General features: G+C 40.0%; 1 long non-coding RNA gene across 1 annotated transcript; it reads left to right on the top strand.

Moving 5' to 3' along the window:
* Window positions 1-8: 8 nt before the first annotated feature.
* LOC128144958 (uncharacterized) lies at window positions 9-4078 on the top strand. Its single transcript, XR_008236275.1, has 2 exons — window positions 9-1167; window positions 1253-4078. It is a non-coding gene; the product is annotated as an uncharacterized LOC128144958 (long non-coding RNA).
* The last annotated feature ends 4666 nt before the right edge of the window (window positions 4079-8744 follow it).

Raw genomic sequence — 8744 nt, forward strand, 5'->3', positions numbered from 1 at the left:
AGCCCGGTCCGGCGGGGAGGCCGGGGCAGCCGGGGAAGGTGGCGGCGGGGCCCGCTCACGTCGGCGGAAACGCGCTCCGCTCTGCCCTTGTAAATATTTGTCAGGAAGCAGTTGCCAAAGAAAGTATCTCGTTATGCAATTTATTTATTTTTTTATGGAAGAAGCGAGCTTCCCCCCCCCCCAACACCTCCTCCTCCTCGCCCGCCCCTCGCCTCTTCAGCGAGTCGTAAAAACAGGAAAATATTATGAATTGCACAAGGTTTTTCGCGGCGTGCAGAGCCCTGTGAAGGCACGTATGTGGCAGCCTCTTCCTCGGCGTGCACGGGCTTGCACAGCAAAATGTTTTACAGACTTTCTGCGTGTACCGTCTTGCATGGCAAAGTGTCTTTAACATACCGACGGGGGGGAAAATCCACACACATACCCCCCTCTACAAGGAACAAGGACCGTGTATCCTAACATGTTTATGTAAAACATCCATTGCTAGTGAAAGATGGATTTTTTTTTTTTTTCCTCCAGTATAAATTTGCTTTGGCACTAGTGGCTGTTGGGGGTTGAATTCTTGGTCCTAGGCTGGAGGGCTTCGTGCAGCCCCTCATTCCCCACCAGCCTCCAGCTTCTGTGGTTCTTGAAGCGGGGAGATGGGCAGTTCACGGAGGGGCCACCTTTATACCTGTTTTTCCACTGATAATACCGTTTTAAACAGGCTCTGAGTTTCTACTCAGGAAGTTACACTTAAAGATTTTTTTTATTTTTTTTTTGCTGTTGATTTATTGAGTAATGTGTTAGACTAAAGGAGCCTCTTCTACAGTGCTACTTGATTTTCACATCAGCTGCTTTTTTTTTTTTTTAATCGGTGCTTTTTAAAACAGGGGATTTGTCCCTGGGGAGGGGGGGAACATTGTAGGGCTTGCTGCACACAGAGGCACCCTAACCCTCACAGGTGGACCTGGCATGGGTGGCAGGGGGCCATAACCCAGTGGAACGAGTGCAGGAGAGGGGTCCTTAGTCTGCAGGTTAGCTGTCACTACTAAAATGGCTCTGGGAAGGCAGTGGTGATTAAAAAAATCCTTGTTTCCTCCCCGCTCTCCCCTGCCGTTGCAGGGCACGCAGCAATTGTCCACCCACCAGCCTCCCTGTGCAGTGGGCAACCTCCAGTCCCCGCTAGTAAGGAAACGAAATGCGGCCTGGACAACCCTGAAGTCGGAGGTTCAGGAAATACAGCTTTCCTTGTCGTGCTCTTTTCTCTTAGGACAGTTGCCCATTGTAACAATGCTGGCCAAAAGGAGGGCGAGAACAAGGGCAACCATCGGCAAGAGTCAGCAAAGCAAATCCTGCTGGATCAGGGCCAGCGGGCTGTGAATGCTCATCACCTTCCAGGGGAATTACTTGGTGCAGCTGTGAGCAGAAGGACATTGCCGTTCTTGACACCAGAAGTTTGATTCCAATTTACGATAAGAGTCAGAGAAAGTATTCCTGGAGACTGGTTTAGGCATTAAAAAAAAAAAGGCAAGGGTGTGTGGGGAAGAGTTAATTTCTTTGTCCACCTCCCTTTACCAGCTGCCTTCCTCAACAACCTTGGGAAAATCTGCTCTGCCTTGGTTTCACCCTCTGTAAAATGGGAATAGTAATACTGACAGACCCTTCCTTTTAGATCGCTGGATCAAAGGTACTATATAAGTTCAAAGTGCTGTTTCCATAGGACATTATTGCCAAATTCCCTATAAGCGATTCCATTGGGTACTTGATAACAACAGTAGAATCAGTCAAACGCCCTTGATGTGTTGCATGGTCCCAGATACCTTTCAGAGCCTCTTTGTGTGCCATCCCACCCCCTGAGGTCTGCAGGGATGGGGCTTTTGGAGCCTGGATTTTGCAGGAGCAGGAGGGGTACAGTCTGTGTCTTTGCTTCTGGCCCCTGAACTATGGACCGCTTTTCTTTTTGACCTGAGGAGGACAACTGGAGCTAGCCCTTTTAAAAACAGGTTTAAAACATACAACTTATATATATATATATAAAAAAAAATTTCATAAAACCTTTAGTACATAATGCTAAACTTGTTGATTTTTGGTTGCTTTACTCTTGCATGGTTTGTTGTCATTTTAATCTGTCTGTTTCACTGCAAAGTGGTTAGGATGCTTTTGGATCTAGACGCATTGCTAAAAGAAATTTGGTTCATGTTAGCTTTGCAATTTTTAGCTATTAGGCAGCTAAACATTTTCTAAAATTTCACATTTTTTAAAAATAAAACTACCCCAGGAAAACTGATATCTTAATAGCTGGAAGTGTTGCAATTATGATTAACTCGTAATACTGTTCTTTCAATTATAAAAATGTTTCTAAAATACATTTTGTGTTTCTAATTTTTCTAAAATACAGTGTGTTATGGTCCACTATCAAAACAAGAAGAGTAAATGCTATATCGGATATTACAATGCGGGGCTTCGTGAGTAAATTCACAAACAGTCCGGTTATTCTTCCTCTTCTACTTTTTTTCTTTCCCCCCGTAAGAAGCACTAAGTGTGTATATGCGGCTTCAGAAGTTTCCTTAGAGCTCTTTTATACTTTAATAGGTTTGTTTTGGTGGCTGTTTGCTAGACGAGTATGCTGCAGACATATTTTTCTCAAAAGGTCAAGCAGTCTCCTAACATGTCCATTGTGTATCACTGCAGTAAGAAATCCTCAGTGCAAAGGAGAGCTTCATGGTTAAATTTTAAAAGATAATGATTTAAATCTTTTTGTTAGCCTCTTTTTTTACATCCTTAGTACTGCTTTTGGAGAGTCAACTTTTAACACGGTAGAAAGCAGGAAGCCCATTAATTAAAAATACCAAACAGCTAAAGCTAAACTTAGTTGGTCACCTTTCCTTCTGAAATCCTGTGATTTAGCTATGTTTGTAAGGAACATAGTATTGAATGAGTAGCTATGGCACTAATATAAGGACAAAGCAAAATTACCAATTACAGAAACATCTAGGGCTCTGGGCCTGAATCTTTGATTTCCCATATGGATCTTAAAAATGTATGCATAATTGGCTTCTAACCGTGCATACTCTACGAACATATTCAAGAATCAACTACAGATATTTTTTCAGACATTGACTAAATATATATCCACTTGTCAGCAAAAAAAAATACATCATTCTGATGCTCTTAAAAAAAAGAAAAAAAATAAAAGGAATCTTCTTCCAGCGAAGGGAAGTTGTAGTGTATTAAAAAAGTCACATATTTTCACTTTCATACAGGAGTGAAGGGGAAAAGAGAGGAGATGCTTGCAATATTTAAGCACTCTTTGAGATACAGGACTAATCAATGTAACTTCTGCCTCATATTGGAGACCTACAGTTTTTTAATACACATCAGAATCTTTGCTATGTTAAAGCAAATACCTGTGCCATTTCAGAAAAAAAAAAAATGTTCTTTATGGACAAAGAGGAAGAGAATTGGCCAAACTCAAAATTCTGGTGAGATTTCACTTTTCTCAGAAATTATACAAAAAATTATGTGTGTAACTCTGGGTCATTTTGAAGGAGAGACCCTACAAAATGTTAATAAATTAGCATAGAAGATACTGATCAAAACATGTTGTTAACTGGTTGGAATGACGTAGTAGTCTATAAATGTTGCTTCAAGCATTGGAAATAGAATTGTCATTGGCTACTAATTTGTTTTAAAAAAAAAAAAGTTATTCTTTTCCTCAGTGTTCCTGTTTTGGATATAAGCAATGTGCCTTAATGTTTCCCTCTTTAATTCAGTACACATGAATGCCTACCTCGGTTTAACTTTATTTATCAGGTATGTTTCAGAAACTGAAAAAAGTCTCCAGCTGATTTAGCAGCTGAGGCATTACTCATCAGAATATCTGATTACTGGCATATTAAGCAGTGGAACAGAATAAACATGAAGCATTGCATCCCCCAACACATATAGTTTAATTACTACTAACCAAACAAATACCAAGGTGGCTTTATATTCAAAATTTTTTGCATGATCATGTAAATAGAAATCCACAATATTGATCCTTTTCAAAATGTTGTCATTATCAAGTAAACCACAGCACTTAAGTTTGCCTTTAAAATTTCTCTGTGTGCTTGTCTCTTAATGATTATGGGTCTCATACTCCTCATTTAAAACAACTGCAATGGTTGTGTTCAGGCACCCTGGCAGAAAAACCAGCCAGAAACACAGGCGAAAACAGTAACAGTCACAGAGGTGTGACACCTGCCACCTTCTTCCCTAATCAAACTCCATCCACATGAAACCCCTGATTTCTCACAGTTGTAACCCTTTAATTGTCAATTCTCTAAATATATAGCTGTACTCGTATAGACAGCTGTTTTTAAAAAGGTAGTCGATATATACATTTTGCCTTTTTCTTTCAATAGTTTTAGGCCAGATTTCCTTATTCTGAGTAATTGATTCTAACATGTAATCTTAAAACATAAGACAGTAAATTATTAAGACTTGATTTTTCTGTTCAGACCACTCTTTCTTAATTACTGTGCAGTCTGAAAATATGAGAGTATCAGGATAGGAGTTTCATTTGAACAAATCTCTAAACAGGCTGTGCATGGGCTAGGGCGTTGGATTTTCCTTACGCCACAGAAAAATTTCCTCTTCCCTTCCTAGCTGAAAACCCTGAGCAGCTGTAAACACATCTTGCTATCTGGAGGCTTGGCTCCCTTAACGCAGTCCAGTCATCTTAAGAATCCACTGGTCAAATGAATTTCAGTGACTGGTAATCAAAATTTTCCTTAAAGCCTGCAGCATGGAGGTAGTAGTTGTAGCATTTCTGCAGTTATGGCAAGGAAACACTGTATTTCTTAACGTCTTGGTTCTCAATTTCTCACCTGCATGAAATATGGGTAACACCATACTCCAGGCATATTTACGGACACCATTGAAGAAAGGGTTGGAGCGATGGAGACAACAGCTAGAAACTCCAACGCCACAATGCGATTACAGTATGTTTTCCTTTCCTTGTTCTTTCAATTCACAGTAAATTTCATTCCAGCTCTTAGAAATCATCATTCTTTCCCCCTTTTTATTTCAAAATGGTTGCATATTTTTCATTCACGAAAAGGTTAAAGGCGTTTCCCTATCGCAGGAGGGATTATCTTACCAGAGGATTCTGGGACTGCAGATGTATACTGCGGCAAAATCCTAAATTCATCGGCAAAAAAAAAATCATTTCCAGACCCCAGCTGCTAAAAATAATAGAATTATAGTAAATCATTGATAAGATTAAAACATAAAGCCATTTTTATGTTCCAAAGTGCTCTAAAACATGAGTCTTTTCTCTTAGTTCATTTCTTAAATAATGCAAATTTTAAAGTAGCCTTTCTATCCCAAGCACGCAGCGCCATGAAATCGATAATTTTTGATCTTTTGGTTAGTAGGCAACATGGTGAGCTATTGCAGTGACTGCAGGCAGCAGACATGTTCTTGTCAGCTAAAAATTTTCATATTGTTTTTGAGTCCATGGAGATTTGTGGATGGGATACAGCCAGTTATAGCTTCAGCTTGCACTTTGCTGGGGGGATGTAAACCAGCACCGTTTTAGATGCATGTATAGATATAGATATATGTTTTAAAAACAAGAAGCATTACTGGATTTTAAACAAAAAATTATGTAAAAAGAATGGCTGGTGTGATTATAATCGCATCATGCAGGGTCCACGGTTTCCATTTAGTGAAATTTCGCAGAGGGCAACTTCTTAAGAACATCCCTGCTGTGCAGAGTGAAAAGCATGAACAAACCAAAGACAGAATTCATCTGTGTTTATATTTTACAGACAATGAAAAACCTACTCTTTGTATGCCTTTTTTTCCACCTTATTATTTCACGAAAACTGCAGCATTTTCCCCGCCCCCACCCGAACACTCACCACCCCAGCACTGCGGTGTTCGGTGTTTCTTTCTTTCTTTCTTTTTTTCCACCTCTTCTTCTTCTTTTTTGCTTTCACAAATTCTGCACGCGCCATCTTTGTCTATTGTTACTCTTTTCTAATTTCTCTTGCCCATTCTCTTTCAAATCAGCTAATAAACAGAAGGCTAAATGCTTGATCAATGCTTATGTGTTATATTCTCCTGATCTTTTTCTTTCTGAGAAGTAAAATTTAAAAAAACCCAAACCAACACCCCACACCCCAAAATTTCTGTATTACCATAACCTGTTGTATACAGTGGTGATAAAAAACATTATTAACATAATAGCAACAGCTGCAGCCTAAATAGAAGCTATGAGATAATAAATGTGCTACAACAAATTAATTTGCTGCAGGTGCTTGTGCTCTGAACTGCGTAACCCAAGCCATTTCAAGTCTGAATACAATTATTATTCCCCCCACACGCTAAAACAAAGTGCAGAGTGAAATATCCTGTTATTATAAATATCTTGTCCTGTCCCCTGAACATTTTCACCACCAGCAAAGAGTGGAAGAAAGGATTTTAAAACCTTAGTAGAAAGCTGTAGCATTTAAAAATATTTAAAGAGGCTTCAAGTCATGTCCAGGCTTGAAGAGAGAATGTCTGTTTATATATTAATTTGGACCTATTGTCTCTTAACCAGAGCTCTATAGGTAACGACGCACCGAGGTATTACATACGTGCAATTGGAAAGGCAGGGGCTGTAAACATCTCATTAGTAACAGATGCATATTTGTATGTGTTGGCGCTTCCATTTACTTCATTGCAGAGAAAAAAACCTGCTTTTTGCAATTTGGCTTGTATAATGTGCAGTGAACTAAGCAGGGATTTTTACTGTTTTTTTCTGGTAAATATAGTGTTTATGGAAGCCAGTTACTAGTTACCTTACAGGCATGCACCAGTAGCATGTTGCAGCATTCTTCAGACTACAAAGACAGGAAGTTAGATGAAGCCAAGTGATCTCTTTTCATTTGGGCACCATAATGTAAAAATTAACCATGTGCTTTTTTCTTTCTCTTTTTTTTTCCTGTCTTTTTTTACTGCTCACAAACCTAATTGTCTGAAACCTGGTGAAAAGGCAAAATTAAGGGCTCAGTCGTGCTGACTTTACTAGCTTTTTCATTGCCACAGCACACACAGCTTTTTTTTTTTTTCTTTGCAAATGTAATTAGAGAACTTGTGTGTTTTAAAAGACAGATTATTCTCATGGAGTAACCTTGAAATGTTCTTTCTGTGATCTTAAAAAAAAAAAGTATCATGTGTATCCTAAGAGAACTAATCAAACTAATTCCTCGCACAGGACACATTTCCTCTGTGTTTTGGCGTAGCTTTGTAGCAATCAGAGAAGCTCGACGGCCCACTTGTGCTGAGGCACGGCGGATGCAGTGCTGTCTGGGAGGGTGCAGATAGAGAGGTGCACTGAAACCCCACCGATTGTGCAACCCTCGGTGGTGGTGATGAGTGCTTGCTCACATGAGTCGGCCTGGGGAGGTCAACTGGATTACTCATGAGCGAGTGCGATGTTGCACAACTTGTCCCTAAGCTAGAATTTGCATGTCTCAAATCCCTTTTACCAGAAGCAGAAAACGTATAATCAATTAAGCAAAGACGTACTACTGTGCTAGTGAAAATGGTTTTGGTTTTAATGCTGCTTTTGTATCAAACTCTTGTTTTGTTTTCTGCGGCTTCTCCATGTCTACTCCAAAGATCTGATTTTTAAGTTATTAGTTGCTATTTTCTCAGAGTAACAACTGGGACATGAATTCCTAAAATTGAGGCATTCATCTCCATAATGTTTCATGGTAATGTGTCTCCCAGTCATCATCCAAGTGAGTAAATAGTATAGCATTTCTGCATATGAAGCACAGGGTGAAAATGCACTTTCGCAAACTTCTGTGCAGGTATTTTCACAGCCCCATGTCTCCTTTCTGCTGAAGTAAAGCTGATGCTACAACTGAGTGGTGCTTTAGGCTCTGTCCCTCAGACCCTCAGTATCATGCCCTAAAGAGGCAGGGTGCTATTCGTGTTCTCAAAGGATAGGGGAGTTGGGTCAACATTTCATAACTTGTTCATCCATCTAACTGCTACTGAAGTACCCAAGCACCTGCCTGGCTCTGGTTATCAAGACCACATCACACAGGGTAGGAAAATACAAATCAAAACTGGAGAGCCAAAGCAGGACTGAGGGGCAGGTTTTCAGGTTATTTAGGCAGCTAGTGGAGTACTCCATACTATCCCTTGCTCCTGCTAGCAGGTGCTTTTGGAAATTTGCTGTCTGCCAAGCAAAATGATTTGCTCAGCATTCAGCAGGAAAACTGGGAGAGAAACCATGGTTGATGTAGGCCTACACAGGAGAGAGAAGTGCATGTGTTGGAGAGCAGTGCCTTTACACAAGAAAGCATTACGTGGTGGGAGTCATGGGTGGCTTCATTAAGAAAACATATGCAAATACTTTGGGAGGTATTACACCACCTGATTAATTTAATGGGGAGGAAAAAGTAGATACAAGCACCTGTTTATTTTTTCATTATAAACCACTCTTCCCTCACTAAAGAACAAGAAGGAAGAAGAGATCTGGATAGCTGGCTCTGGAGAAAAGCAGATAGTTAAGTGTAAGACAACCTGTACAATGCAGGCAGTGTGACTGGCAACTTTTTATTGCTGTGTGTATGACTGTAACAAAGCAGAGAGTATTTTTTTTTTCATGGGCTAATGTGACTCAGGATTAAGCTTTATTGTGAATGTTGCATATAGGCCTAATCCTGTCAGGTGCTGAGCACCCAATCCAGAAAGCATTTGTTGAGAGTTAAGGAAGG

The sequence above is a fragment of the Harpia harpyja genome, chromosome 1 (assembly GCF_026419915.1).
Source record: "Harpia harpyja isolate bHarHar1 chromosome 1, bHarHar1 primary haplotype, whole genome shotgun sequence".
NCBI classification, from domain to species: domain Eukaryota; kingdom Metazoa; phylum Chordata; class Aves; order Accipitriformes; family Accipitridae; genus Harpia; species Harpia harpyja.